The 9,671-nt window shown below is 44.4% G+C and overlaps 1 long non-coding RNA gene across 1 annotated transcript; it reads right to left on the minus strand.

The window, feature by feature from the left end:
- Positions 1–1,548: 1,548 nt before the first annotated feature.
- On the minus strand, positions 1,549–8,296 carry LOC141573508 (uncharacterized). The gene is made up of 3 exons (XR_012499302.1): positions 5,378–8,296; positions 4,936–5,134; positions 1,549–3,136 (listed from the first exon to the last, which is right to left on the minus strand). It is a non-coding gene; the product is annotated as an uncharacterized LOC141573508 (long non-coding RNA).
- Positions 8,297–9,671: the final 1,375 nt, after the last annotated feature.

Below are 9,671 nucleotides of genomic sequence, written 5' to 3' on the forward strand. Positions count from 1 at the left end.
GATTTATTTCCAGTTTGTCATGTGTCTTGCCAATCTTTGCTTGTAAGGGTTCTGGATTTTGAGTCAGCTGGGAAGGCTTTCATGATTTCCATTTTCACATTGAACTGTTTCACTTTTTTGAAATATGTCCCGGCAGATGGTATGAGGTTTGGAGTGTTTTAAATTTTTAATTAAATTCATAGCTGTAAATTCGTACCTTGGTGATGTTTTCCCTGCATTTATTTGATTATTGGTGAGGAGGAACATGATTCGCTACATTTGTTTCTAATTTTATTTCATCCCAAGTGAGTGATCGGTACTTTTTTTATGCACAAATCTTTGGGATCTTAAGACTTTTCTTACCAACCTGCAGTATTTCTTATATAAACAGACAATGTTTGTATATTTATTGCCAATACATTTCCCATCCTAGTTTTAAAAATATTTAGTATATTCCAGAAAGCTTTAGCTTTTCATACACTAAATGGTTACCTTTTACCTCTGCGCCTCACTGGGGACAGTTCAAACTGCCGTCTTCAAGTTCACTGACCTACACTCTCATCTCCGGTTATTTGCATCCAGTGAAATCTTTATTGTAGCTGTTGTATTTATCATCTCTAGATTTTCCATTTGATTATTTTTATCTCTTTCATTTCTCTCTTTATTATTTTATTATTCTACTTGTAATAGCTGTTTTACAGCCTTTGTCTGTCAGTTGCATCATCTCTGGTATATCTGGTCTGTTTCTGTTGACTGGATTTTCTACTGCTTATGAGTCACATTTCCTTGCTTCTTTGCACTGCTAGTAATTTTGTTTTGTTTTGTTTTTGTTTTGTTTTTCTACTTAATGTATTTATTTATGTATTTATTTTTATTGAGGTATAGTCGGTTACAGTGTGTCAGTTTCTGGTATACAGCACAATGTCCCCAGTCATGCATACACATACATATGTTCGCTTTCATGCTCTTATTTATTAAAGGTTATTACAAGATACTGAATATAGTTCCCTGTACTATGCAGAAGAAGTTTGTTTTTTATCTATTTTTATACATAGTGGTTAACATTTGCAAATCTCACACTCCCAAATTTTTCCATTCCCACCCCCTTTCCCCGGTAACTATAAGATTGGTTACTATGTCTGCAAGCCTGGTGTCTTGTTTTCATTTCCGTAGTTTCCTGTCCTTCCCACCGTGCTTTTTTTTTTTTTTTTTTAACATTTTGTATTGATTTATAAACATTTTACAATGTTGTGTCGAATTCCAGTGCAGAGCTGGTAATTTTTGACTGGATGCCAGATATTGTGACTTCTGTGTCCTTGAATGCTTGATTTTGTTAATATGCAAAGAGGAACTGATACGTATTAAAATTTTCACGGTTTATTCTGGCGAAAAGCTATCCAAATCAGGTAACACCTAGTCTAGCAGACAGAAGGGAGCTCCGGGGAGCTGTACAAAATGAAAGACGTATATAGGCAGAAAGGAGCAGGGACAGGGGAGTTATACTAGGCGAAAAAGTGGGTCAGTTATTGCAAAGTTACTTTCCTTGAGGGGATGGCACGGGTCTTTCAGGCAGGTGACCCAACTCATGCTGATCATGTGATTCTAGACTGACTGCTTCAATTCCATTGCTGACGGAGCCGAAACTGTAATAATGAAGTCTCAGCTTGGTGACATGGGACTTAGACTAAGCAGCTCCATTTTGGGTCTGTTGTCTTGTTTTTAACAGTTGTATCCCTTTAAAGAGTGTTGGAATTTATTCTGGCACATGGTTAATTTATTTGAGAATATAGAGCAGCCTGTACTCAAGGCTAACTTAGCCCCACTGCTGTCGGAGACTTGCCTGGGCTCCTTGCTAAACGCCCCATGTATTGAATTGAATGAGGTCTCCACGCGGGCGGATGGGCACTTGAAGAATTTCCACCCTGTGTGAGTCCTGGGAACCTTAGACTCACAAATCCACGAGGAACGGTTCTCTTTCTGGCAGGTATTTGCCTAGCCTCATGGACCTTCACCCTTGGTCTGATTGGCGTTGAGCCCGCCCTTGTGAATTTCTCAAGCTCCTCCTCTGTGTGTATCCCTCCTTTCTGGTGTTCTGCCCCCTGATTCTGCCCAAGCCTCCGTGAGCTCTGATCTCTGCTTCCTCAATTCAGTGGAGCTCTTTTGAGATTCCCCGACCTGTGCTGCAGTCTAGACATTTCCTCTGGGCAGGAAGGCTGGGCAGTCATAGATGCCATCTCATTCGTTTCCCTTCACAGCTCTGCACTTACCTGTTTTCCAGTGTTTGAGAATTGTTTTTGCATAATTTCTGGGTTTATGTTTTTTAATGTCAGGAGGGCACGTCGTATAGTAGTTACCAAATCTTCAGCTTTATGTATATTATTTTCTTTATGATTGTTTTTAGCATAGAAATCTGAGAAAATAATTACCCTCCTCTCACAAATATACTAACCCCCCTTTGAATAAACCCTTCTTTTGAAGAAAGAAGAGGTGGGTTTAGTGGTGAGAATGGAGGAGGGAATTTAGGAGACACTGAAATAGGAACGATTCTAGGATTTGGTCATTACACATGGGGTGTGTGTGTAAAACCAACAAGGCATAAAAGAGCCAAAGTTATAATAAAAGTGGTAGTGCTTCAGTCTGAGAACAAAGCTTCAGTCACATGAGAAGATGGAGTCCTCGTCTTAATGTACTGTCATTTATTATTATTACTTTTACCACTTGAGTAAAAAGATGAAGGCACGTAGCCAAGAAGACATGATAATACGAAAGAAGTAACACTGTGTAAACAAGGAGCTGTTACACAGAAAGCACTGAATGGGGACTGAGAAATTCTGCAGTTTCATTCCTGTTTTACCACGTGCAGGCTGTGAAGCTGGTAGTCTATTTGAGCCTTAGTTTCTTCGTTTGTCACATGGGGAACATGTGTCACGCCTACTTCCTAGGTGAGGCTCAAATGAAATAACGCACGTGAGAGTGCTGTGTTGAACTTGCATCATCCAGAGGTGAGATATCACCGTACGATTGTTCTTATTATGGCTAGTAAGTATCAAGATGTGGGAGATGAGAGTAAAGCTGCAGTCAAAGCCAGACAGTTGTCTTGGAGCGCTCCCTGTAGAGCTGTCAGTAAAGGTGGAAACAACAAGTAGGTGGGCAGCAACTGGAAGGGGACCACCATAAACAAAACTTAGAGGCAGAAACAAGCTCTCTTTTTATGTTTACCCCCCGGGACCATTTACCCTCCCCCTGCAAAGAGTAGCTAATCAACACGTTGAGGAAATGAGAGCAGAGTGTAACGGCTGGAGCGGGGAGATTTGTGCTGGGGAGAGATGAGGACACTGGCTGAGAAGCTAAGAGGAATGGCTGGAAAGACAGAAAGATGTGGGAGAGAAAAGTGCTTTTCTCACTGCTCTTTGGCGAGTGTGGGAGTGAGTGGTAATTATAAAGGTAATGGCAATTAATTGTCAAAATTCATGCCGAACAGAAGGGAAAGTCTTCCATTCTTTTTCATTTTGGAGAGGTAACTGATCCTAATAATTTGGGGTATGGCCTTTGACACTGTTTGTAATGCGTACAAAACATGGATACTATGAAATTACATTCACACCGGGCAGCAGCTCCCTCCCTAAGCCTGGAATCTTTCTCTGCCTTCGGCTTCTTGGTCCCTGGGCTGGTTCCCCTTCTAACCCCCACGTGAGCTTTCTCGTTTTGCTTCCTCACTCCTAAGAGGAGGTGGGCCTCAAGGCTCAGTCCTTGGCTTTCTGTTCTTCCCACTAGCTTCTTTGCTCCTGAAGATCCCTTCCAAGCAGATGACTCCCCAGTCGCCCCTTCAACACCTGACTTATCTCACGAATTCCAAGTCCGTGTCACCTACCACCTGCCGGACGTCTGTCCCTCGATCTCTTACCCTCCACCTCGCACTTGACCTTGTCTACGGTCAAAGTCAGCCATGTGTCTCAAAAGGGCTGCTGCTTTCAGCTTTCCTGGTTTTTGTCATTTATAGACCCTAAAATCATGTGCTCAAAACCCTGGCTTTGGTCTGATTGTTCCTCCTGCCGTATCCTTCTCCTCTATCCCATGTTTTCAGTTTCTATTTTCACCACCTACACCATGACAATCATCCTGCCACAAGCCTCTCCCTGCTGTAATCCATGTCCCCGTAGCTGCCATGTCATCCTGTATAAAGTATGATTTATGTCTTAATTTTCTCCTCCCTCTCAACATAGAACCCCTGACCTTCTTGCTTCCCTGCCACTGTCCCAGCGCCTCAGCCTGGAGATTATGCCTCTCGCAGTCCCGCCCCAAACGATCTTTCCAGTCTCATCTCCATGACTTCTCTACACCTCCTTTCCATTCCAGCCCCAACAATTTTAATTATTATTCTCTTAAAACCCCTTGTACCTGTTGACTCCTGGATCTTTGCTCACGCCACTAACTCAGTCTGAAATTCTGATTGCATTTTCCTGAACTTGTCCAAGAACTTTTCTTCCTAGTTCAAAACCAAATCAAGCCCTGTCTCCTCCAAGGGGAATTTTCTGATCATCTCCACTGTCCGCGGTACTGTCCCTTCCACAGCCCGAGGACACTGGTTAATGACAGCCTAGACCGGTATTTCCCTAGTATCTCTTCAGATGCACGTTTGGCCTCCCCGAGTTTCCCGTGCGCAGAGACGATGCTTCATTCCCCGATTTACCCTCAGTGCCCGACACAGGGCCTGGGCATCGTAGATGCTCAGTAGCTTTCACGCGCAATGATTATGCTTAGGGATAGGATGGTTAGGTCGACGATGTGGAGAGAAAGAAGATAAAGTTTGGGGGATAAAGAAGAGGGCTATTACAGGAAGAGATGAGGAATAAAATTGTGGCCAAGGACGAAGGGAAGAGATTGAAAGAGAGGTGCGAATGGGTGTTTGGGAATGAAGGATTAGAGCATGAGATTGAGTAAAGATCACACGCCTACCTGTGTTTGGTGGGACCCAGGATGGAGGCCCCGTGCAGGTGTGGTCAGGAGGTGAGTGTGTGAGGGCCCAGATGGTCCTTAGGGGAGGTAGATTTGGTGGAGTTGGCCCTCTCAGCTCTGTATGGCAGGCAAACCATGAATGACTTCATTCAAGTCTTCAGGTTCTCAAAGAAGCAGCTGGTGGAAGGCCTGGTTGCCTCTTTCACAGAAAAAGAAGGATAAAGTTAAGAAAGTATTGTGTTTATTTATTAGATTCACTCAAAAAGTGTTTATTGAGCACCTATTATACTCCAGGTACCTAGAATACAGAGGTTTTGCCCTGAAGGAGCTCCTAGTCTGGCGAGGGAAACAAAAAGATTTAAAAATAAGTGTACCCGCATGTTACTCTGCAGATGAGTCCTGTACAGCGTGTGCAGCATAACGCAGGGAGGGGTTGGCTTACCTTGGGGAGACAGAAAAGACTTCTCGGGGGAGCAACGTAAACTGAGTCTTGAAATCTGAGTAGGCATCTGCCAGGCTGGTGGGAACAGGAGAGTCGGGGCGAGGGTTGGCATTCTGGGCACTTAGGCAGCCAGAGTCTCAGGGAGCTGGTGACATTTCAGGGGAATTCATGCGGTTGGGGCCAGGAGGAGGTAAGTGATGTGGTTGCAAAGGAAACAGCAGGCCCGCGAGAAGAGTTCTTCGCAGAGCTGGTGAGAGGTGATAAGGGCCAGCAACAAGGCAGGGTTAGCAGGAATGGAGGTGGGGGCGGGGGTGGGGGGGGTGAAGGCGATGCTGAGGAAGTGGAATCATCAAGACTGTGCAGCTGCTGGTGAGAGAGACAGAGCGCAGGATCCAGTGTGACTCCCAGGTTCTCGCTGGGGCAGCTAGGTGTGCGATGAAGTCATTTACTGAGATGTAGGATATACAAGGAGCAGAAGGATTGGGAAATAGGATCAACTTGGTTTTCGACGAATCAAGTTTGAGGTGCCCCTTGGGATTATACCAGAATACTTCGTGGCCCACTTAACCGTCCGCTGCCTTGCAAATGTAGGAGCTTTGATGTCTGGGAAAGGCCAAAGGAATCCTTGGCAGAGGAAGTACAAGCACGTGCAGCCCAGCGTCAATTTAAGTTACTGAACGTTTGCGATGGGCCAGACGGTGCAGCCCACGTGCCTCTCCAAGGGCGCGGAGACTCTACCTGCCTTGTTCACAGCTGCAGCCCGGTGCCCGGTGCAGTGACTGACGCACAGTGGGCGTGTCATTAATCTTTGTTGAATGAATGACAGAATGCATAAATGAACGTGTCTGGTAGCGGGAATGCAACAATGAACGTCTCCTGTCCCCCTCCCTTGGGAGCTTGCTGTCCGGCTGGGGAGACAAATGCAAGGCCAGAGTGTCCAGCAGCATCTTACAAGCCTGAATAGAAGTTGGATGTAAGGGCAACAAGGACTCGGGGGGAGAGGGAGTGACTTGCTCAGGCCTTGTGCTGAGTTTTAAAGTTTTCTAGGCAAGAGGAAGGAAAAGACATTCCAGGAAGAAGGAACAGGCCATACAAAGGCTTAGAGGGGTGCAAGTGTGGGGCCTGGTTCTCGGACTGACAGTTTAGTGCGGCCGCACCCCCCGTGGCAGTGTTCCTGCCTGCCACCCCCTTGTAAGGAAACACGCCCCATCCGCAGCCCTTGCTGAGGGGAAGCTATGGGTGACCTTGCTTTACACAAAATGAAACTGCTGTTCAGCCGCAGGGACCCCAAACAGACAAGTCGTTAGCTGTCTGGCAGCCGAGGAGGTAAACCTGAGTGGAACGACTGTTCAAACCAGAAGGGGCAGGGCCAGTCTCTACAATGTGTGTGTGTGTGAGTGTGAGCGCGTGTATGTGTGTGGAGGTGGTGGTGTGGAAAACACAGCGAATCAGGCGGTGAGCCACAGCAGCCAAGATGGAGAGGAGCCGGAGAGGCCAAGATGGCCAAAGGAAACAATTCCAAAAAAGCAGAAGCCACGTGGCCGAGAAAAGACTTGCTGAGCAGAGGGAGAGGCAGCTGTTTTCAGAGCGGGGAGCAGATGGAATCAGAAGTCAGCCTGTTCTATCAGGTCTGTACGTATTAAAGCCCATTACTAATGTCATATATAGTATTTGCTGTCAACCGTCAAGTATATTTAATAATTCATGAGGAAAGGATCTTTAAAACTTCTGTTGTTCTTCCTTTATTCCCAGCGGTTTAAGTTTCCTGCTCATCTCATTTCTCTTCTGTTTGAATAACTTCTTGTTACGGGTCTTCTGGAGCAGGTCTGCTGGTGATGGATTCTCTTAGTTTTCCTTCATCTGATAATGTCTTTATTTCATCATCATTCCTCCAGGGTACTTTTGCTGGATATAGAATTCTGAATTAACAGTTTTTATTCCCCCTCAGCACTTAAAAGAATATTATCCCGCTTTATTCTGGCCCCCATTATTTCTGATGAGAAGCCACAGTTTTTTGAATTATTGTTTCTCTCCAGGAAATGTGGCTTTTCCCTGGCTGCTTTGAAGATTTTTTGCTTTGTGTTTAGTTTTCATTGGTTTGGTTGTGATGTGCCTGGGTGATGAGTCTTTGTTTTTTTTATCCTGTTGGTGACTTGCTGAGCTTTTTGAGTCTGTGAGTGTTTGTCTTTTACAAAATTTGAGAAGCTTTTAACCATTATTTCTTTTGTAAAAAGGTTTTTTTTTTTCCTGTATCACACTCTCTTTCCTGTTCTTCTTTGGCTCTGATGACATGCGTGTTAGACCTTTTAGTTTTGTCCTACGTGTCCTTGAAGCTCTGTGCACTTTCTTCCAAGCCTTTTTCCTCTATGTTGTTCAAGTTGCATAGTTCCTATACTCAGATTCACTGAATCTTTCCTTTGTCAGTTCCATTCTGTGGTTGAGTTCATTCAGTGAATTTTTTAAAAAAAATGTTTACTCATTCTAATTTTTAGTTGTAAAATATTCATTGGGTTCTTCTTTGTATTTTCTGCTTATTCCACAAGATTTTCTATCTTGCCTTCTTCTCAGCAGTGTTTGCCCTTACTTGTTGGAGTCTTTTATAATCACTCCTTTAACGTCTCTGTCAAATAATCCCAGCACCGGTCCCAGCACCTTCACTGAGGTGCCCACTGTCTCTCCTCATGTGAGCTGAGAGATTCCTGCTTCTTCATAATATGGGCAATTTTGGAGTATCACCTGGGTATGTTGAATATTACGGTATGAGCCTCAATCTTTTTGTAGGTCCTGTAGAGTATGCTGGTGTTTTTGTTTTCTCAGGCAACTGAGCTGGTTCGGTTCAGGTCACAAGCTCCAGTCAGCCCTCTGTGGCTGTGGTTTCAACGCCAGTTGTTTTCCAAGCCTTTGCAGTGCTATTGGGATCTGTCCCATGTGGGTGCCACCCAGTGGCCAGTCTGGAACTCGGGTGGTAGCCTGTCTCTTAATTCACTTCTCTGTCTGTTGACTTGTTCAGTTCTCTGAATCTGTTTGTCAACTGATCGTTGCTTGTGCAGTTCAGGAGTGATCCCAGGAGTCCATAAACAACATTTTGGGGTTCCTTTCCTAAGTTCTTCCCTGTCTGTGACATCTCCAGTGCTTTCTGGTTCCCTTGATTTTCCCTTTGTGTTCTGCCAGCTAGAAAGTTGGGGCTTCATTTATCCTGCTCTGCTGTACACATGTTGCAGTTGTGCCCTCAACTGGGTTCAAGCAGCAAGAGACGAGAGAGGAAACTAATCCGTGGGGTTTTTTCCCTCCCATCCTCTTGGGGCCACACCTCTTCTGATTGGAGAGGAAAGTTCCCCCTTCTTCAGAGTTGTAAGTACCTACAGGTCCCTGCTGCCACTGTTGTCATTTCCAGGGGAACCCTTCCCCACTCTCTAGGCCAGAACTGGGAGCTTCCCCTCAAGCTCCCTCTGTCCACGCTGATGTACACGTCCAGGTTTTGGGCTGCCTTGAAGTCAGCCTAGGGGCTACTGGAGGGAAAAAAAATGGTAAACTTCCTGCCAGTTTGCACTCTGGTGTCTCCCCCTAACCCGCATGTTGGTACCACTTTTCAGAGCCCTTAAAGGGCTGCTCCGTACGTTTAACCCAGAGCTTTATAGTTGCCTTCAGGGAGAGAGAGAGGACCCCGGACGCCGTTAAAAGAGTAGTAACTCTGCAAATTATAAAGTATGATCATTCTAATCTGGCAGTGTTTGTTTTGATTTCCTGACATGATACTATATTCTTGCATCTCAGATAAGTCTTATGGGGTTATTTTCCTTGTTTTTTGGAGCACGTTCTCAGCCTTTTTTTTTAAAGCATAAGTTTAGAAGTAAATTTCCTCATTATTATTACTTTTTTAATTTCGAAAACACTTTTGAGTTTTGCTGGGTTGACATTTCTTGGTTCACCAATGCTTGCTTGCTTTCAGTTTTAATAATATATATTTATTGAAGTATATAGACAGTTTACATATTGTGTCAATTTCTGGTGTACAGCAGTGCTTTCTTTCTTTCTTCCTTTTTTAACATTTTTTATTGATTTATAATCATTTTACCTGTTGTCCCAAATTTCAGTGTAGAGCACAATTTTTCAGTTATACATGAACATTGTCAGATTTTTTTTCTCTGTGAGCTACCATAAGATTTTGTATATATTTCCCTGTGCTATACAGTATAATCTTGTTTATCCATTCTACAATTTTGAAATCCCAGTCTATCTCTTCCCACCCCCCGCCCCCTTGGCAACCACAAGTTTGTATTCTATGTCTGTGAGT

Source organism: Camelus bactrianus, chromosome 16 (assembly GCF_048773025.1).
Source record: "Camelus bactrianus isolate YW-2024 breed Bactrian camel chromosome 16, ASM4877302v1, whole genome shotgun sequence".
Lineage (NCBI taxonomy): Eukaryota > Metazoa > Chordata > Mammalia > Artiodactyla > Camelidae > Camelus > Camelus bactrianus.